We start from the raw sequence: 22485 nt of genomic DNA, 5'->3' as shown, positions 1-22485 counted from the left end.
CATTAAACAATTGCAAGCATATGATATAAAGGGGAATAGTGTTAATATTAAAAACTAAACACAAAAAGGTTATAAAAAAGATCTTTACTCTTTCAGTGACCCTTGACAAAGACCTTAAACTTATATCTTATCTTGGAATTTCACAGTCAGTATTTTAATACATTATGGAGGTTAAAATTATTTAATATAATTACTTTTAACAAAAATATTATTCTAAATGTCACTCATAATGTTAATGCAAAGAATATTCAACATAAAAAAATAGAGGTCAGTGATCTTCTTATTGCAGTTTTTTAAACCTTCTTAGGTGGTTTTATATTTCCAAGGACCATTATTTTTCATTGCTTTTTGCATTTTGGGTAATGATAATTAGTCCTCTCCCATCTTTGGCCACTGCATTAAGGTGAGTTTGATCAGAATGCTGAGAAACTAGGGGATAATTTGTTCAGATGATTCTATTCTATATGCCACAATAAACTGGCCCCTGATCTGTGTGGCTGGGGTGACCCCATGGGCAATGGATTTGTTCTTGATGAGCATAGAGAACCACAGAGAGTATAATGTACTTATGAAACAAATTGGTATTGGCCTTGTTGAGAATCATTTAGATTTATTTGTCATATCTGACTCCAGGTCAAAAGGTAGTTATCCTGCTTTAAAACTCTGAGGGAAACCTTTTACTAAATCACTTAGTAATTTGTCATAATATCTCACCTTCTCTAGCATTTTCCTGTTTGCCCTTTAAGTTAATCATTTCTGGTCTTATACTGAGCCAAGAAGGAAAATATTTTATCATTATTATCTCCCAATCGATCCATCAAATACTTGAAGACAGTGATTAAATCTGTCATTAGTCTTCTCTAGAACTAAAGCATCTTCATTGTTCAACTTTACTAATGATTATCTTTTTTGCTAAGTCTTCTGAAAACTATTATTCAGACGTAAAATGTTATAAAAACTTTATTCCTATTTTTACCACCTCCTTTAATTCCACCACATTGATGTAAGCTATGAAAACATAAGTATTTATTCAAAATGAAATCATCCAAAATTTTATTAAAATACATAATCATATGTGCATATGAGAAAAAGGTGAAATGTATTATTTAAAAATTGTGGTCTCTACTTCTCTCCCTCTGTTTTTTGTTTGATTATTTTTTGTTTTTTATTTTCTTTTTTGCTATCAACACATGCCTTTTCTCATAGCTGATGTTTTTAACACTTTAATGAATTTACTCTTATTAACATATAGTTTTACCATTTATTAAAATTGTACTCATACCATTGCATTACCATAATTTTTCTAGAGTGTTCAAGCTCAATATCTCTTCCTACATTTAAAAATATAACTTTGGGAAAATGCTATTTTTAAAATAATACACCTATCACAATTTTATTGAGTGATTCTCAATACCAGCTGGTAGCTGGAACGCAAAGAGAAGAAGCAGAGCTCAGATAGTTGTACTTTGAAGCAAGAACAGGGTTTAAACACAAGGAAGGGAGGGATGGAGGCCTTGGAGGAGTGTATTCTGCCTCATGAATGATGAGTAGGACTGTTACATAGACAAGGTCGGATTGTAGGCAGGGGTAGGTGTGTCTGATGAGTATGTAGAGTGCAGTGATGGGCATTCCCAGAAGAATGCAGGCACGCAGATTGATGTTTTCTTTGATTGTAGTCATTTTATGACTTTCAAGTTGGAAGAACCCATCATTCCCATAATCCCTTATAAATGAAAGCTCATGTAGAAGGTGTCAGCTCATTTTGGTTTTCATAACTCTGCCATTTATTCATGATAAAATGATTAAAGTTAGGCCTAATACTTTAAGGTGCTTTTGTTATTTTCATCATCATTTTTATACTTTCCTGCTTTGTGTTCTTTCATAACAGGGCAGGAAAATATAACAAACATGCTAAGTGAAACTAGCTCTGTGTTTACTAAGATTTGCTCAACCAACCATATGACATGCCCCAGCACATACAAGTGACCTCCTGTGTGAGGGTACGTGATACTCACTGAGCTACCTATGTGTGAAGATCAGAGGTTTAATTTGTATTTTGGGGATGACACCTTAATAATAAAACAATAATGCAGTCCTGTAGTTTGTGCTGAGTTTAACTTTTTTTTAAAAATGAGTTTAACTTCCTTATACTGCATCAATAAAGGGGTCTGCAAGTTTTCTTCTTAAATGAGCCTGGAACAACAGAGCAGTCTATTTTTTTTTTTTTGCTTGGTTTTACTTAAGTGGAACCTTAAAAATAATTTTTAAAAAACCTCCAAGGTACTATAATAGTATACTTATAAAATATTTTGGGAGATGCTCTGGATTATGTTAATAAGTCTAAAAGAAAGTGAGGCATGGAAGTAGCAGGGATTACAAATATTTGGGGTGTTGTGCTTCTATATAGCCTTATCTTATATGCTGGGGAGATAGGTTAAATCAGTGACACTGGGTTCAGAAAAATGAAATGGATGTGAAAGTTGATGCAGAGCAAGACAATGGAACCAAAAAGTACGATAAAAAGCTAGAGATGGTAGCAGCAGAGAAAAAAAGAAAAATCAAGAATTACAGTGGGTGATAAATTGAATGAGTAAACGTTCTGATCCCTGTTAAAATATTCAAATGCCATAGTGCTTTGAATTGTAATGGTGATATCATGCATAAAAACATATTGAGCTACGTTCAGGTCTTGTTAGGTTGTGAATTGGGGACTAAGTTCAGCAGACACCACATTTCAGAAAAGAGACAAATTGCTGAGCATTCGGTAGAGAACAATGCAAGAGATAAAAGATCTTGACAACACAGATACAAAGGGAGGTTTGAGACTTGAAAATTTCACTCTAAAATAAAAGACATAGGAAGATGCTAGCCTTTTTGTCTGGATAAAAAGCATAAGAAAGGGGACAGCTAGTGGTTTCTTTCACTGGTTGGTGCAAATAAACAAGAAATAATTGGCCTGAGCTTCACTGAGTAAAATATAGGGAATCTATCATTATTGTTGAAAACCTCTGTATCAAAACACTGTTGAGCCTGGGAGCCCGGCCTGTGTGGCTCAGTGATTGAGCATCAACCCATGAACTAGGAGGTCACAGTTAGATTCTGGGTCAGGGCACATGCCCAGGTTGCTAGCTTAATCCCCAGTAGGGGTGTGCAGGAGGCAGCCAATCAATGGTTTTCTCTTTCATCATTGATGTTTCTATCTTTCCATCTCCCTTATTCTCTGAAATCAATCAAAACATAAACAAACAACCAAAAAAACACTGTTGAGATTTACAGTTAAGTATACAGAGATCACAATATAGCAATATGAAGTTTTCTTTGAATAAAAAATTTAACCTGAAATTAAATGTGTCCACAATAACACAGTCCATTAATTTTGTGGTAATGTATTATTTTTCAAATAATGTTAAAATGTACATTAAACCTCTGATCTTCACACATAGGTAGCTCAGCTTTAAGCCAATACAGATGAAGATTTAAAATATTTAATTTAAAAACTATACTTAATAGACAGAGATATCTATTCTCTAAGATATAAATTGATAGCTGTATCATCACTGTACTTAAATAAATAACTTGAAACAACAGAATACATTGTACATTGTGGATCGTAAAAATGTTTATTGAATTGAAACAAATTACAAATTTTTGTTGAATTTGGAAAAATTAAGTTCATTCCATGATAAAAATTTAAGAAGAGGAGCATCTCTGGAGTTTTACAACATACATAATACATAAATCTCACTATTCATGCAATTAACTAAATGTTACTAATATTATTGTCTTTAACAATGATAATCACAATGAAAACTACACTTACTTTGTTGAGTATTTATTGCATTTTAGATATTGGGCTAATGTGCTTTCTGAGTATTAGCTCATCATTTTTATTTTCATTTTTATAGAAGACAAATTCCAAACTCACACAGTTATGTAACTTGACAAGATTATATAACACTAGAGGCCCTTTGCACGAAGATTCACCTGAGACCCAGGCCTTAGTTCTGACCGCTGCCTTCCGTCTTCACTCCACCCTAAGCGCCACTCCTATAGCTCCCTCCGCCTCCGCCCTCCTCCTCATAGCAGGCGTCCCACCCCACCTGGCTGCTCTGTGCCTGCATGCATGCTGCCCAGAGGTCAGGAGTGGCTGGGAGGTGGGGCTGCTTCCATCTTTGTCGTGTTAATTTGCATACTCACTCCTGATTGGCTGGTGGGTGTTGCAAAGTGACAGTCAATTTGCATATTCCCCTTTTATTAGTATAGATTAGGTGGTGGATCTGGGCTTCCCCCCTCAGCCTGCCTGCTCTCTCACTCTTATTGCAAGTGATTTTGTGGTGGTATTTCAAATTACCATATATCAGTAATATATGTTTGCTCAAAAATGACAAAACAATAAAGACACCCAACAGATCTCAGGTACTCTCTGTGGTGAGTATAAGCAGTAATTTTATGCAGGTTGTGCTACATGGTATAAGCCTCTGGTACTTAATTCTGATCATGCATAGGAATCATTGAACAGTTTCTAGGCCCCACTTCCTGAATCCTGATTCAGTCAGTGGAATGGAGGCCAAGAATTTATATTTACAACAAGTTACCTGGTGTTGCTGCTGATCTGGGACCACAGTTTGGGAACAGTGTGGGGAAAGGTTACTGTCTTCAGAATCAGAGATACTGGTGATCAAATTGCACCTGTTCCACTAAATGACCTTAGGAAACTCACTTGGTTTTATCATCTGAAAATGGCGATAATTGTTACTAACTACACAAGTCATGAGAGATATATAAAGGAATGCCAAATGGTATCTGGGCCTTGTAAGAAATCATAAAACATTAATCATCTTTGGAATTATCTTGTAACTTTTTGACCACACCTCCAGCATGGGGAGTGTACATTTTATTTTTTATTTTATTATTTTTTAATTTCTTTATTGATTAAGGTATTACATATGTGTCCTTATCCCCCTATTACCCTCCCCACTCATGCCCTCACCCCTTGTTGTCTGTGTCCATTGGTTAGGCTTATATGCATGCATACAAGTCCTTTGGTTGATCTTTCCCCTTTACCCCCACCCTCCTCTACCTTCCCTCTGAGGTCTGACGGGTCTGATGGTACATTTTAAATGAGAAAATGTGGAACAGTAGAGAATAGAACAGTATAGAACATTTATAAAGTGCCTTCAAAATTAGACCACTTTCTATGAGTTGAGACTATAAGGATGTCCGAAGGGAAACGCGGGCGGGCTGGAGGAGAAGGCGGAGGCGGGGCCGAAGGGAAACGCGGGCGGGCTGGAGGAGAAGGCGGGGCGGGTGACAAGGGCGGGGCAGAGGCGGGGCCGGGGGAGAAGGGAAATGCGGGCGGGCTGGAGGAGAAGGTGAGGCGGGGGACAAGGGAGGAACGGAGGCGGAGTAGAGTGCAGCAGGAAATCCTATTGCAGGATTTTTCCTGCAACGGGAAAGCTAGTAAAATATAAAAGATAATATCATGATAGAGATTCTTAATTAGAAGTATGGGGACATTTGCCCTTTCTTCCACCCTTGCTTTAAGAAATACTGCCTTTTGTGGCTTCAAGGTAAATATTACTTTTTCTTCCCTCCCCTTACAGCTGATATTTATGGCACAAACTCCTCCATCAGCCATAGGTCATTTTATTTCACAGGGTACAGACCTCCAGCTAAGCTCCTCTCCTTTGTGTCTGCTCTCTGTCCATTAATGTTTGCTTTTCTATGTGAGAACATAAAGGTGAAAGCAGAAAGGGCTCTTTCCATCATGGTCCAGAATCCTCATGTTTTCTTCCCTAAAACATAGATCCTAACTTATTGCCCATGTTTCTAAGTTATTGTGGTCCTCTGTTCTTTATATCACTTTTTGTATCCTTCTTACTGTATATTAGCCACTTCAAATCAATCATGTAAATAATAACTTAAAGTTATACCAACCAGACCTGGCATTTTGGTGCTCAGTTACCAGCATCGGTGTTTTCCAGACAAGTGAACACAGCAGGGAGTCTGTATGGAGTAACAGAAAGGACAGGGCTGTCCAAACCCCAGTGAGCTGGGGTGAGGAATTAGGTTTGCTCCGGGTTTGTCATTAGACAGCTGTGACTTTTGACAACACAGTCAGCTTCTCCAAATATCAACCTTGTTTCTAAAGCAAGGGCATGGCCCCCAAATATTCGGTACTTACATGAGCTCTCACAGTCCAAAAGTTCATACTCACTGTGCATGGACATAAATCACACAATTTTCTGACATTGTGTCCACTTTGGGTTCTTTTTTTATTATATAGTTAAAGGATATATGTTCATTTTCATGATATGTGTAAAGAGTGCATATATATATATATATATATATATATATATATATATATATAGCAGCTATGATGTGTTAAACATTGTGCTAGACACTTGGAAGGCAACATTCCTTCACTCAATGCCAGCCCCTGTTACTTGCTGGGCAATGAGCATATGTGGTTCATGTCTTTATGTTATTGGTGGGGAGAGGCCCTCACCTGCACTGGTTGTTAGCAGGAGTGGGCTTCTTGTGATATCCCGAGAAAATGAATGTTCTAAGACTCTCATGGGAGGATGAGATATTGTAGAAAGTTTTATTTCCATGGAATCAAACCCCTGTGTTCCCAAGGTCCCATTTCCCTCAGTCCTGTCATAGAAGAAGCCCCATTTTGCTTTCAGCAGAGCTAAACTCAAAGCCAGTGATCAGACTTTTGGCTCCACATTGGAGCAGTGTCCAGTCCAGCATCAGGCTAGCTAGCTTTGTGTTTCCAGCTGCAGTCCATTAGTCCATTGTGTGTGGGGTCCGCATGGCCTGGGCCATACCGGCAAATGCAAGGAAGCAGGAACAAGAGAGCCAAGAGCCTATAAAGAGAGCTCCTTTGTTTGGGCCCTGCCCATTCTGGCCAATGATCTCTGTTCCCAGGTTTGACTGACAGCCACCTTCCCTAGTCACCCCGATTCATTATGCATGGGTTCATCTCCCTTTTGTTGGACCCCTTAAGCCAGTGTGGCTCCCTAGGGAGTGTGACATTGCAGGTTCCTGGTGAAGCTGCCCAAATGGCATGCCTAGAATGGCTGGCCACCCTTTGGCTCCTTTTCAATTATTAGTAACTAGCTAATTACAGTGGTATCACTTACAAACCCTGAAGATTAAGTGGCAGGGGCAGGTGGGAATGTGGGAGGGAAGCAGAAGGTGCACAGAATAAAAGTAATCACAAAAAACTAAAAATGAAACTCAGATCTGAAAAACTGTCATGTGGAAATTGGACAAGATCAGGGAAGACTTCTAGCCTTTAGAGCTGGTGGTGGAAATGAGAAGTGGACATATTTGAGCATGATTGAGGAAGGAAGAGTGACAGTAGATATTGATTGTTTGAATATAAAGGATAAGAGAAAGGTATCAATGACAATTCACTAGAAAAATCCAAAAGGCCTCAAACTTTCATGCATGTGAATTTCTTAAAATAACATATTAAAGTCTAATTCTAAAACTCTCCATAACACCTAAAGATAATTGTAAGGATTTAACTTCTAGCATACTATAAATAGACATTTTTTTCAATAAAATTATTTCAAGATCTCTGAAGGTATCCAATGGAATCAAACCACCATATCTATTTTATAGCCACCATTAGTCATTTAAAGTAGTCACAAATTTTATAGTTTTCTTTTCTCTTTCATCAAATTGTATTCTAATATAATATATTTTGCTTGAAAATATCTTTTGGATAACCATATCATACTTCTCTGTAATATAAAACACACACAACATATTACAGACAGACAACTTTTTCATATCATTATAAAATCTTGTTAAATTATTTTCTTAATTAGGTTTTCATTACAAACTGTTATTTGTATAGAATTGATCAACATAAATACATTGCAAATTCTGAATATCTATTTTTTGTTTGATTTCCTTTCATCCCATCAAGAATCTTGTTTTTTGAAGTAAAATACATTGCAAACTTTGATAAATAATTTCCAAGTATAAAAATTATTAAGTACAAAAGTGAAAATTGGGATTGGCCTTTTCCCAATTAGCTTATATATTCACAGATAAATATTACTCACTGCTAGAATGAGAAAAGTTTCAACATCAATTCCATTCATATTTTACACTAAAGTACTGAGAAATCTTGTACATAAAAATAAATAAATTAGAATAGAAGGCGTTTTGTTATAGCAATGTAAAGGTAACATAATTCTTCAAAATCTTTCCAAGTTTTGTGACAGAAATCACACAGTAATCTATCACTAAAATTTTTAAATTATCACCTGATAATTTAATTAGTTTATTCTTCAAATTTTATGGGAGCAATAAAGTTTTACAAGTTGAAAGCTTATTTTTCCAGAGGTCAATACCAATATTTAAAATTTTCTCTTTATTTGGTACTGCAATGCAATGCACCCTCAGAATATATAAGATAAGCAAATGAGAAATACACCTTCTCATGGGAAGTGAGAGAATGTGGGAGAAGGGTTTTTATGAAAAGAGAATTATCCATATAGATTTAGAATGTGGAACTTGATTGCCATAACACTATCCATATATTTAGGTTCTCCTTGAAAAGTCTTCCCTTTCACCTCAAGGAACAATTGCCTTTTCTGAAGACCATTGCACCAGGAATGGAAGGAACAGCAGGTAGATGAGATTGCCTAGGGCAGTGGTCGGAAAACTCATTAGTCAACAGAGCCAAATATCAACAGTACAACGATTGAAATTTCTTTTGAGAGCCAAATTTTTTAAACTTAAACTTCTAACGCCACTTCTTCAAAACAGATTCGCCCAGGCCGTGGTATTTTGTGGAAGAGCCACACTCAAGGGGCCAAAGAGCCGTATGTGGCTCGCGAGCTGCAGTTTGCCGACCACAGGCCTAGGGAGCAAATACAACATAAGGAGAGGATTCAAGGTTAAGAACTGAGAAATCACATCCTTGAGTAGCTGGGTGTAATCCAGGCATGAGGATGGCACTTGAAGATTAACATTTACCGTGTATTTAAAAAATTGTTTATTTCCTCTACCAATTATCATATATTTTGTCATTTATCATTAATTCTTTCCACTATAAATGCAAAAAATTTTATCTGTTTATGTAATGATGTAGATATGGATGTGTAAAATTAGTAGATATTCTAAATTTATGTCTAGAATTTATTTTTTATAGATGTCCCTGGGAAACATACCATTTTTAATATTACTTTAACTCATTTCCTATTAAAAATACAACCGCTTGCATTTTATTTTGCATTATAAAACAGACAGTTTGTAACTTAGTTTCAAAATAGCTCTCATCATTTTCTTACATGTATTAAACTATTTTACTCAAAGCATTATTTTACTATGTTCATCAATACTGCCTTTACAAGTCATGTATCTCTTTACCTCCTACCAACACTTGGCATAAAAACTGTTTGTTCCCTATCAGAATATCAGAAATTATTTAATTATTAATTTTCTAAGAGTTTACGAAGGATGCTATAAAGGGTATTTATATTCTCAATGGTTAATGTTAAATAGCTTAAAACTGATTAACCTGTATTTTTAGTAACTCACATTTTTTTACGTGCTGTATTACATGAGGTAATACAGCATCCTGCACTGTGATTTGTTTGTCTAGTTCTTTATTTCACACTGTGCACAGTTGAGACATTGTTAATAGAGAACTTCATGCATCACCCTGTGTGTGAATTCCATTATAAATGTTCTTATAACAGAACATTTGAGGTGAGAGGAGAAAATATAGTGAATAACCTACGTGAAGGTACATAGTTTTATTTATTTATATCATATGCTTATCTATATTATAAAAAGCCTGTGGCCATAATGCCATAATGCCATAATGCTGTAACGACCAAATGACGGGTCACCAGGAGGTGCATGGAGCACCTCTCGGTCCCTTCCCCCGGCCCCCAAGCCACTCACCATAAGGGAGTGTGGCCGCAGGGCAGGACTGGGGACTGTTGAGTGGCAGCGGCTACGGGGAGTTTCGTGGAGCAGTAGTATGGTCGGGGGAGTTTCGCAGAACAGACATGGGGTGGGGGGAGTTTCGCAGAGCAGTTGCAGGGCGGGGGAACCTCCCAGAACAGTCACGGGGCTGGGTTAGCCTCGTGGAGCAGTAGCAGGGCAGTGGGGGAGCCTCACGGAGCTGTTGTGAGGCAGGGGGAATTTTGCTCAGCAGTGGCAGGGCGGGGGGAGCCTCGTGGAACATTTGAGGGGCAGTGGCTGTGAGCATTGTGGAGTGTCCCAGGGTGGGGAGCTTCACATAGTGTCACAGGGTGGCAGAGGCCATGCGACGGAGGCCAGGCTAGGCCTAGGGACCCTACTCGTGCATGAAATTACTTGTGCACGATTTTATGCGCTGGGCCTCTAGTAGTATATAATAAGGATTGTCACCTTCTTTCTGTCAGCTTTCTATCCTAGGAATTTTATATTTCAATTAGAGGCCCAGTGCACAGATCTGTGCATTGGTGGGGTCCCTCAGCATAGCCTATGGAGATCAGGCCAAATGGCAGTCCAACGCCACTTGCTGCTTCTGCCTGCCGCTCCTGCTCATCCTGGCCCTGCTGTGCCTGCTGCCTCCACTGCTCAGTAGGCTCGCTGCCGCTCCACTGAGGTTTCCGGGCTGCGGGGGCCAGCCGTGAACCCTGTGTCTGGCTACTGTCAGTCAGTTGAGCGGTGCTCCCGCTGTGGGAGAGCACTGACTACCAGGGGGCAGCTCCTGCATTGAGTGTCTGTCCCCTGGAGGTCAGTGTATGTCATAGCGACCAGTCAACTGGTTGTTTGGTCATTCGGTCGTTCAGTCACTTAGGCTTTTATACTTACAGCCAGTCACCTTGTTATGAATTGTTGCCTGCATAACCCCAGTCTACAGACTTAGAAATCGCTCATGAGCACCTTTAAAGCAGAAAGTGGTATGGGAACTTCTGGAATGAGTCACAATTACCACCAAAGATGCCATCACCATTGACATTTTATTATCACTTTATCCTCTAGTTATTTAAAGTTAAAGGATAAAATTTGTTAAGGCACTGCGTTTCTCATTGTGATGGTGCCACATCGCAGGGCTCGGCTTCCCAGTCCACATTTGGATATCTGGTTTTTAAATTTTAGCTCTGTTTCTAAAATAAATTAGTGTTGCTCATTTTTCCATAGTAACAAGTCTATTTCATTTAGTTAAGTAGTATTTGTGCAGACTCTTAGAGTATTTGATTTGGGTAGCAAATATATTTTGTTTCTGTCACATGCCTGACATACTAAAAGTCACCAAGTGGTGATCCAATCCTGAGCTAAAGGAAATAGTTTCTGCCTTCCTGGAGCTTACAGTCCAGTGGTAGACGGAGGCTGATCAGATATACTGTAAGATGTTAACCGCATTGGGACCCAGAAGGGAGATTTATGGGAAAAGGACAATTTGACCTGTTAGTGAGATTGACATTCTTGCAGAGTGACAACTGACCTGCAGTCTACAGGAAAGTTATATGTTCACTAGGCAAAGAGGGAAAGGAGACATGAAACAGAAGGAACAGCGTGTAAAAATGGCCATCCTCCTCCCCATCATTTCTCCATATTAAAGTCTTGTTACTTTCAAAAAGTTTAGCTGATTGGGCAGAATCTGCAGTTAACCAAGAACATATTTTGGAAATTTTGTAAATGTTTTTATTTAATCAGTTTGTTTTGCTTTTCTTTGCTGAGTAGAGCAAAAATCCCAGTTAACTGATTATGCTCCTTCATCAAAGTTTTAGGGGATCTCTCTTCTGAGATAGGAGTATGGTACCAAACAGAAGTGTTTTGTGAAAGCTATATATTAAAAAAATAATATATGAAATGCAATAAGTGTTCTTGCTATTTGAATTAATCTTATTGTGAATTTCTTTGTTAAACTGGAATTTTTTTTTCATAACCAGTAATGATTTCCTGACAACATTTGTATAAGTGGAGGTCACAGGGTGCATGGAGTTCTCTATTAACAATGTCTCAACTGTGCACAGTGTGCCAAAAGTAGGTTTACAGATGTTCATATGGAAAATCTATAATAATAAAAGCATAATATGCTAATTAGACTGGGCATCTGAACAACCTTCTGGACGTCATTCCAGACGCCCTTCCGGATGAAGCCGCCACAGTGGGAGCTGAGGCAGAGGTGGTTAGGGGCAATCAGGCAGGCAGGTGAGCAGTTAGGGGTGATCAGGCAGGCAGGCAAGCAAGTGGTTAGGGACGATCAGGCAGGCAGTCAGAGTGGTTAGGGGCGATCAGGCAGGCAGGCAAGCAGTTAGGGGTGATCAGGCAGGCAGGCAGGCAGGCAGGCAGAGGGGTTAGGGGCAATCAGGCAGGCAGTCAGAGTAGTTAGGGGCGATCAGGAAGGCAGGCAGAGTGTTTAGGGGCAATCAGGCAGGCAGGCAAGTGGTTAGGGGCAATGAGGCAGGCAGGCAGAGTGGTTAGGGGTGATCAGGCAGGCAGGCAGGTGAGCAGTTAGGAGCCAGGGGTCCCGGATTACGAGAGGGTGCAGGCCAGGCTGAGGGACACCTCTCCCCCACCCTCCTGTGCACAAATTTCATGCACTGGGTCTCTAGTAATACAATAATTAATGAGATTACTTGCAAGAATATCCTATATAATAAAAGGGTATTATGCAAATTGACCCTAACGACAGAACAACTGGTCGCTATGATGCACACTGACCACCAGGGGGCAGACGCTCAACGCAAGACCTACCCCCTGGTGATCAGTGCACTCCCACAGGGGGAGCTCTGCTCAGCCACAAGACAGGATGAATGCTACAAGCACAGCAATGGTGGCAGGAGCCTCTCCTGACTCCTTGGCAGTGCTAAGAATGTGCCACTGACAGCTTAGTGGGCCTAAGCCATTAGTCGGACATCACCCAAGGGCTCCCAGACTGCTAGAGGGATTTCTGACTGCCAGCTTAGGCCCACTCCCCTGGGGGGTCCTGGACTGCGAGAGGTCGCAGGCCGGGCTGAGGGACCCTTCCCCAAGTGCACAAATTTTCATGCACCGGGCCTCTAGTAGTCAATAGTATTGCAATAACTATGTGTGGTGCCAGGTGGTTACTAAAATCATTGGTAAATTATACAATTATCTAACCACTATGCTGTACACCTGCAATAAATATAAAATACAAAATAAATAAAAAATACTACTTAAGTAATGTCTACACCTGCATATAGAAGAGGACTTTATTATCTCTCTTCTCCCAAAACTTCTCTGGAATCACTCTGAAATTACTACTTTTCCTTGCATTCGGAGAATTCAATACATGCTAACTCAGTTCAGTCCATTATGGGATAAATATTGGACTGAATGGACTACTTGAGAGACTAACTTATCTGGATACATTTTTAATTCACTTTTGGTCTAGCAGGGACTTTAATTGCTTCAAGAGGTAATATAACTCTGGTTAGTGCATATTTCTATTTATTTTCTTATAGTCACACTAGAGGTCCAGTGCACGAAATTCATGCATGGGGAGTGGTGTCCCTCAGCCCGGCCTGTACCCTCTCCAATCTGGGACCCCTCAGGGTATGTCATCCTAAACTGGCAGTCAGACATCCCTCTTGCAATCCGGACTGCTGGCTCCTAACTGCTCATCTGCCTGCTGGCCTGATACCTCTAACTGCTCTCTCCTGCCAACCTGATCACCCCTAATTGCCTCTGCCTTGGCCCTGCCACCATGGCTTTGTCCATAAGGACATCTGGTCTAATTATCATATTACCCTTTTATTAGTATAGATAGAGGCCTGGTGCACGGGTGGGGACTGGCTGGTTTGCCCTGAAGGGGGTCCCAGATCAGGGTTGGGGTCCCCTTGGGGGGTGGGGCTGGCCTGTGTGAGGGGCCTGGGGCAGTTTGCAGGCTGATGAGGGGATGGGGCCGGCCTGGGCAAGGGGCCAACCCATCAGGGTGTGGGTCCCTGCTGGGGGGCGTGGCCAGCCTGGTTGAGGGGCTGAGGGCTGTTTGCAGGCCATACATGCCCCCATCAGGATGGGGGTCCCTGCTGGGGGTGGGGTGGCCTGGGCCAGTGGGTGGAGCGGCCTGGGTGAGAGCCTGGGGGTGGTTTGCAGGCTGGCCAAACCCCCGGCTTTGTCCTGGAAGAATGTCCGGAAGGTCTCCGGGAGGTCTCCCGGTCTAATTAGCATATTACTCTTTTATTAGTATAGATATAGTTTGTAATACAAAGCATTAATGATTTTACATTCTAATTTAAAATGCAGAAATAATTATACACTTATTTTCCTTTTCCCAACACTTTTGGCTTTTCCCTGACATTTTACTTTAAAAAAAATTATATTACTAGTCATGTATAAATTCAAAAAGTCAATAGTATTTTCTCAAGGTGTTTTAATTTTTATAGAAGGATGCTTTTAAAGGTGACTTGATTTAATTTAAAATTTCCCCCTTTTCAGTACAATTGGCTTTTCTCCCATTTCTGCCAATAGTAATTCTACCATGCTAGTATTATTTGCCTAATGTTATACCAGTTTGAGGTTAAACACTATTAAATATTTGTATCATCTATCACAAGATATGTCCATTAATTGTAGAATAGTTCTATTTTAACCACTGGACTGTTTATCACAGTACAAGAGCTAAGTGAATATAGGTTTACATGGGCAAAGCAGGGAGCAATGCTGATAACATACAGTAGTAAAAATCATTATTATTCACTAAGCCAGAGCTGAAGCACCAACAAAAATATTTGCAGCTTCCAAAACATTTTTATTTACTCACAGATAGTAGATTATACTGATGGATTCAGATCGATGGAGTATAAGGTTTATTGCAACTACTACCAACCACTATAAAGAAGACATTCCCTCCACATTTTCTCAAAATAACTTAACCATTGCTTTTAGCACTGAGATTCGTTCAGACACATCAGCATTTCCTTTTTATTTATTTTTCCTCCTATGATTAAGACTTAGGACTGATTCCTTATATGTAATCTCTGTCTCAAAAAGAAAGTGAAAATAATTCATTACTCTTCTTTCTAATGATAGTGTGATAATATTTACTTAACATTGCAATAATGTTGATGAAAAATGTCCCATAAGCATCAAATATTGTTGAGTGATAGACACAGGATGAGCCAAAAGTAGGTTTACAGTTGTTTGTATGGAAAATAATACAACAATTAATAAATAATTGTAATAATACAATAATAAACTCTGTTTTGTGTACTCACAACTGTAAACCTACTTTTGCCAACCCCTGTGTATATATATTTAGATATATTAAAATAACTGAAAGTGAGAAAGAACTGATGACTTGTAATTTCTTGTCAATAATAGTATTTGTTTTTCTCAGTCATATCATCTTTAAATGCAAAATATGCCTTTTAAAGCTTATGTTGTAACTTTTATCCACTCTTGCCATTCCCCCCTTTTTTTTTTTTTAATATATTTTATTGATTTTTTACAGAGAGGAAGAGAGAGGGATAGAGAGTTAGAAACATCGATGAGAGAGAAACATCGATCAGCTGCCTCTTGCACACCCCCTACTGGGGATGTGCCCGCAACCAAGGTACATGCCCTTGACCGGAATCGAACCTGGGACCCTTGAGTCCGCAGGCCGACGCTCTATCCACTGAGCCAAACCGGTTTCGGCTTGCCATTCCCCTTTTCATCAGAACTGAGATTGTGTGGTTTTTTTTAATTTCCCTTCTATAACAGGATAGATTCTTCAGCACTATTTTTAATTATCAAATTAAACTATATCCTTCTTCTTGAAATATACATGGAGTTTCACTGCTTTTTCACAGGGGAGGAGGCAGTCAAAATATGTTTCAGTGAAACCATAGAAACATTGAGGATTTAATATGAATAAGAATACTTCTCTATTTTTAAAAGGCACAGCATTTTCTTGTATAGTGAAGCTATCAGTTAAAACTATGAAAACCTGCAGAAATGCATGTAGATTAATAAATAGACACAGAAACATACATACAAACACAAGCACACACTGAAAAGGTAAAACTTTGGCCAAAATAAAATCTATTTTTAGATTACCTAAAATCTAAATAAAAAATTACCTAAATTGTTATAGTTTATTCTTCTCAGGCTGGAGAATCAGCATCATTAACCTCAGTAATCATTTTTTAATTTTCATTGAATTTATTGGGGTGACATTGGTAAGATTATAGAGGTTTCAGGTGTACAATTCTATAAAAAATTATCTGTATATTGTATTATGTGTTCACCACCCCCAAAATTATGTTTCCTTCCATCACCATTTATCTACCCTGTACCCTCCTCTACCCTTCCCCTCTGGTAATCACCATACTGTTGTCTGTGTCTCTGAGGTTGTTGTTGTTTTTTACCCCTGTCCCCCCGCCCCCTGCCGTCCCTGAACTCCCTTCCTTCTAACAGCTATCAATCTGCTTTCTATATCTGTGAGTCTGTTTATATTTTGTTCATTAGATTCCATATATTTCACTTAGCATAATAGTCTGCAGGTCCATCCTGGCTGTTGCAAAAGGTAAGATTTTTTTTCTTTACAGCCTAGTAGTATTCCACTGTATAAATGTACCACGACTTTTTTTTTTTAACCACTCATCTACTGATGGGCTCTTGGGCTGCTTCTAAATCTTGGCTATTGTAAATAATGCTGCAGTGAATATGGGGGTGCATATATTCTTTTGAGTAAGTGTTTCGGGTTTCTTCAGATATATTCCAGAAGTGGAAACATGGGTCAAATGGCAGTCCCATTTTTAACTTTTTGAGGAAACCCCATACTATTGTCCACAGTGGCTGCACCAGTCTGCATTCCCAGTAGAAGTGCACCAGGATTCCTTTTCCTCCACATCCTCGCCAACACTTACTTTTTGTTGTTGTTGATTTATTAATGATAGCCATTCTGACAGGTGTGAGGTAATATCTCATTGTGGTTTTAATTTGCTTTTCTCCGATGATTAGTGATGTTGAACATTTTTTCCTATGTCTATTGGCCATCTATATGTCCTCTTTGGAGAAGTATTTATTCAAGTCCTTTCCCAACTTTTTAATTGGATCGTTAGTCTTCCTGATGTTGAGTTCCATAAGTTCTTGATATATTTTGGAAACTAGTCTCTTACCAGATGCATCATTGGTGAATATGTTCTCCCACTCAGTGGATTATCTTTTCATTTTGCTGTGCAAAAGCTTTTTAGTTTGATGTAATCCCATTTGTTTATTTTTATTTTTTGCTTTTCTTACCCGAGGAGACATATCAGAAAAACTATTGCTGCTAGAGATGTCTAAGATTTTACTGCCTATGTTTTCTTCTAGAATTTTTATGGTTTCTAATCTTACACTTAAGTCTTTAATCCACTTTGAGTTTATTCTTGGGTATGGTGTAATAATATGGTCTAATTTCATTTTTTTGCATGTACCTACCTGTCCAATTTTCCCAACACCATTTACTACGTAGAATATCTACTCCATTGTATGTTCTTATCTCCTTTGTCAAATATGAATTGATTATAAAGATGTGGGTTTATTTTGGGGCTCTCTATTCTGTTCCATTGATCTATATGTCTGTTTTTATGCCAGTATCATACTGTTTTGATTACTATGGCCTTGTAGTATTAGTTGACATCAGGTAGCATGATTCCTCCAACTTTGTTTCTTCTCAAGATTGCTGTGGCTATTTGGGGTCTTTTGTGATTCCATATAAAATTTTGGAATATTTGTTCCAGTTCTGTGAAATACACCATTAATATTTTGATAGGAATTACACTGAATCTATAGATTGCTCTGGGTAGTATGTATATTTAAATGATGTTAATTCTCCCTACCAAGGGTCATGGTAAATCCTTCCACATATTTTTATGTTCTTCAATTTCTTTCTTCAGTGTCTTATAATTTTCTAAATACAGGTCTTTTACATCATTGGTTAAATTTATTCCAAGTTATTTTTGATGCAATTATAAGTGGGATTGTTTTTAGTTTTTCTGATAGTTCATTATTGTTGCATAAAAATGTAACTAATTTCTGGATATTTATTTTGTATCCTGCTTCTTTATTGAATTCATTTATTAGTTTTGGTAGTTTTTGGTGGAATCTTTAGGGTTTTTTATATATAGTATCGTGTCATCAGCAAACAATGACAGTTTTACTTCTTCCTTTCCAATTTGGGTGCCTTTTATTTCTTCTTGTTGTCTGATTGCTGTGGCTAGGACTTTCAGTATTATGTTGAATAAGAGTGGTGAAAGTAGACATCCCTGTATTGTTCCTGTTCTTAGGGGAAACACTTTTAGTTTTTGCCCATCGGGTATGATGTTGGTTGTAGGTTTGTCATATATGGCCTTTATTATGTTGCGATATGCTCCCTCTATTCACACTTTGCTGGGAGTTTTTATCATAAGTGGATGCTGGATTCTACCAAAAACTTATTCTGCCTCTATTGATATTATTGTGTGATTTTTATCCTTCATTTTATTTATGTGATGTATCATGTTTATTGATTTGCAGATATTGTATCAACCTTGCATCCCTGGAATAAACCCCACTTGATCATGTTGTATGATCATTTTATTGTATGGCTGGATCCAGTTTGCTAATATTTTGTTGAGGATTTTAGCAACTATGTTTATCAGGGTTATTAGCCTATAATTTTCTTTCTTTACTAGTGTCCTTAGAATTTGGTTTTGGAATTAGGATAATGCTGGCCTCATAAAATGAACTTTGGAGTTTTCCCTCCTCTTGAATTTTTTGGAGTAGTTTGAGAAGGATAGGTATTAGTTCTTTGAATCTTTGGTAAAATTTATCAGAGAGGCCATCTAGTCCAGGACTTTCATTCTTTGGGAGTTTTTTTTTTTTTTCTGCTTCTCATTCATTACTTGTACTATAATCAGGTTTTTTGACTTTATGATTTAGTTTGGAAGATTGTATGTTTCTAGAATTTATCAATTTTGTCTAGATTGTCCCATTTGTTGGCATACAGTGGCTTATATTTTCATACAATCCTTTGTATTTCTATGAAGTCAGTTGTTACTTCTCTTTCATTTCTGATTTTATTTATTTGGGTCCCCTCTCTTTTTTTCTTGATGAGTCTGGTTAAAGGTTGATCAATCTTATTTATCTTTTCAAAGAATTAGCTTTTAGTTTCATTGATATTTTGTACTGTTTTTTCTTAGACTCTACTTTGTTTATTTCTGCTCTGATCTTTATTATTTCCTTTCCTCTATTCACTTTGGGATTTGTTGTTCTTTTTCTAATTCCTATAAGTGTAAAGTTCATTTGTTTATTTGAGATTTTTCTTGTTTCTTGAGATAGGAACCTCAGTAATCTTGACAATGCATTAAAAATTAAGTTAAACCACATTCTCACAGACTCTCACATTTATAGATGTAGTATTTTGATAGATACGATAAACCTATGTAATTTTAAACCTTTATATAAGAAATAAAAAAAAGATAATGACTGTTGCTATACATTATCCTGGGCAATAATAGTTATTTTGTTATGGTTGAGCCCAATGTCATCCAGTGGAGTTTTTGTGAACACTCAGGGCTAGGTTATGATTTGAATGAGAACAGTGCTTCTGGATTTGCTATTGTAACTGATGTGTCATTCCCATTATTCTCTTTCATCTTTTTTTTTTAAGTATATTTTATTGATTTTTCACAGAGAGGAAGGGAGAGGGATAGAGAGCTAGAAACATCGATGAGAGAGAGACATCGACCAGCTGCCTCCTGCACACCTCCCACCAGGGCATGCGCACGCAACCAATGTACATGCCCTTGACCAGAATCGAACCTGGGACCCTCCAGTCCGCAGACCGACGCTCTATCCACTGAGCCAAACCGGCCCTGGCTTCTCTTTCATCTTAAATATTAACTTAAAGTACTGATTCCTAATCATTATTATTTACACACACACACACACACACACACACACACACACACACACACACAATTAGTCTTTATATCCCAGCAGGCACTTAGAATTACAGTGCTCTGACGATAGCTAGGTGAAGAAGAAGTTTAAATATTCATTGATTAGGATTCGTTAAGCCATGAGTAATAGGCACATGATGACCAGGAAATAATTTATTTAATTTTAACACAATCATTTATAAATAGGGCAATTTATCAGCTATTTTACAACTTCTACTACAACAGTATACCTATTTAGTTTTAAATTAATTATGCTCTTAGAGCTATTTATACTAAGTACCCTGCTGTTCACTGTTTTAGAGTGAGTCATCATAGATATATAATTTTTTTTTTTTTTACTTTTGTGCTAAAGCAGTTAGATTTTTGTGGAGCTCTTTGAGGTATAATTGATTCTGTATATCATAAGGGTTCTGTGTTGTGAAATGTTAAATAACAGTGTTCTAGGCTTTTCAGTTGAATGTGTTTAAAATCCAGGCCAAAATATTTTTAGGTAAGTCAATTCACAAATTCTCCTCTCACTTTTTGCTTCCCCCGCCCTTTACCTTTTTTTGTAAGTCTTTGTCATGCCTTCCTGTCATTTTGGCTTCTCTGTACATTTCTCACTTTTGTTTTTTGTGTTCTTTCTGTGTTTCTAACTTTTCTTTTCTTTTTGTTGATGTTTTAAGGTGGGAAAGAAGGAGGAAGGGAGAGAGGGAAAGAGAGAGAGAGAGAGAGAGAGAGAGAGAGAGAGAGAGAGAGAGAAGATAGATGAGATAGCTACATCAATCAGTTGCCTCCCATAAGCATCTTGACTGGGAAATGAACCTGCAACCCAGGATGTGCCCCAACCAGGAATCGAATGCATGACCTTCCAGTGCATGGGTCAGTGCTCCAACCAACAGAGCCATCTGCCAGGGTTCCACCTTTTCTTTGATGTCTCCTTCTTTTTGTCTTCTACCTTTGTAGGTTGTCTGGATTAATTGGTTTTCTATCTTTTTTATGCTTTAGCAATTATATTTTATAAAGTGGTTTGATAGCCCAGAATCTTAGCCCTCACCATAACTTTCCCTTCCCACCCAGTAGAAATAATACTTTATAAATGGGACTTATAAATTATATAAAATATAATTTCATGTAATTTTAGCTTATGTAAAGTGAATTTCCCACTTAAAGTACATTTATTTTAATTATAAAAGCCATTTTAAAGTACTGCAGCTATTTTAAAATATCAACTTTTGATATATTTGGGACATTAAGAGTTAAAATGACTCCCTCTTCCCAGCAGTCCTTTTTTTCTTTCATATAGAGAGAGCAGCATATGCCTCTTTACAAATATGCAAAATTAAAATATAAAGAAATATTGAACATCATTTCAAAACTGTAGTTTTAAACATAGTTGGTCTATTCTCCACCAGGTTTCTTCAACTCTATTTTATGAGCACCAAAGGGCCATGCAGACAGGTTCTTGAACTGCCTTTTCCTTGAAAGCTGACTTTTCCTTTGGTGCTCATAAAGTATGTTTAAGTTTTGATGGGATTGAGCAGCCGCTATATGGACACTGGTGAGAGGGCTCCCTGGAAACAGAGCAGCCCCCGCTGCTTCATGTCAGCACCCGACTCACAGCATCACTGCCCAGTGTTCTTTCCCCTGGTCACGGACTGTACCTTTTACATGGAATTCTGTTCTTCCTTTGCCAGGGGACTTGGAGAGATACCAAATAAACTGATGATCAAAAATAGACCCAGAGTCATAGAAGCATGAACAGACTGTTGAACCTCAGGGGAAGGCCGGGGAGGGTGGGCGGGGGAGGGGGGGGGGGGGGGAAGAGATCAACCAGTGAACTTGTATGCATATATGCATAACCCCTGGATATGGACAATGGGGTAGTGAGGGCCTGGGGGTGGGTGGGTAGGACAGGAAAGGGCTGGAAGAGGTTAATGGGGGAAAAAGGAGGACCTATGTATACTTTCAACAATAAAAGTTTTAAAAAAGGAACAATATTTCTTCTGGTTTCCAGGGTTTGTATACTGATTCAGTGGCATATTCCATTGACAAGTATAGCAATAAAGTTAGGTATAACTTCACTGGTAAAAGAGTATTTTATTGTAATGCCTTAAACTTGAGATGTATTGTCAGTCATGATTTTTATAATTGCTCATTCACTTTTAGTGAGGTTATTTAAAAGCTTTATTTTTGCTTTTATTTTAGTCCAGGACTCATTTAGGAAGATAGGAGTATTTGTTGCCATCACATCTGAATAATATAGGAATAAAAATAAAGAGAAGTAGGAATGTCATTAAAACATATTGAGGCAGTCTTTTATGTCCCTTGCACTTGGCTATGAACAGCATTCTGGTAAAACCCATACTGAGCCATTGATGTGAACCAGGCACTGTGCCAAGCCCTAAATAAACATTATCTCATCTCATCTATACTAATAAATGGGTAATAAGCTATTAGACTGGGTGACCGGACATCTTCCGGACGTCCAACTTCCTCCATACAGTTAGGGGGTGTCCAGGCTGGCAGAGGGGGGGAGTTAGGGTGTGACCAGGCCAGCAGGGGGGCAGTTGGGGGTGGCCAGGCCAGCAGGAGGGCAGTTGGG

At 38.4% G+C, this 22485-nt stretch overlaps 1 protein-coding gene across 1 annotated transcript in view; it reads left to right on the top strand.

The window, feature by feature from the left end:
- The window catches only part of TRHDE (thyrotropin releasing hormone degrading enzyme), a 366112-nt gene that overhangs the window by 325561 nt on the left and 18066 nt on the right, over window positions 1-22485 (top strand). The gene's annotated exons all lie outside the window — the stretch shown is intronic.

The sequence above is a fragment of the Eptesicus fuscus genome, chromosome 7, assembly GCF_027574615.1.
Source record: "Eptesicus fuscus isolate TK198812 chromosome 7, DD_ASM_mEF_20220401, whole genome shotgun sequence".
Taxonomy (NCBI): Eukaryota; Metazoa; Chordata; class Mammalia; order Chiroptera; family Vespertilionidae; genus Eptesicus; species Eptesicus fuscus.
This window is presented reverse-complemented; position numbering and strand designations above follow the sequence as displayed.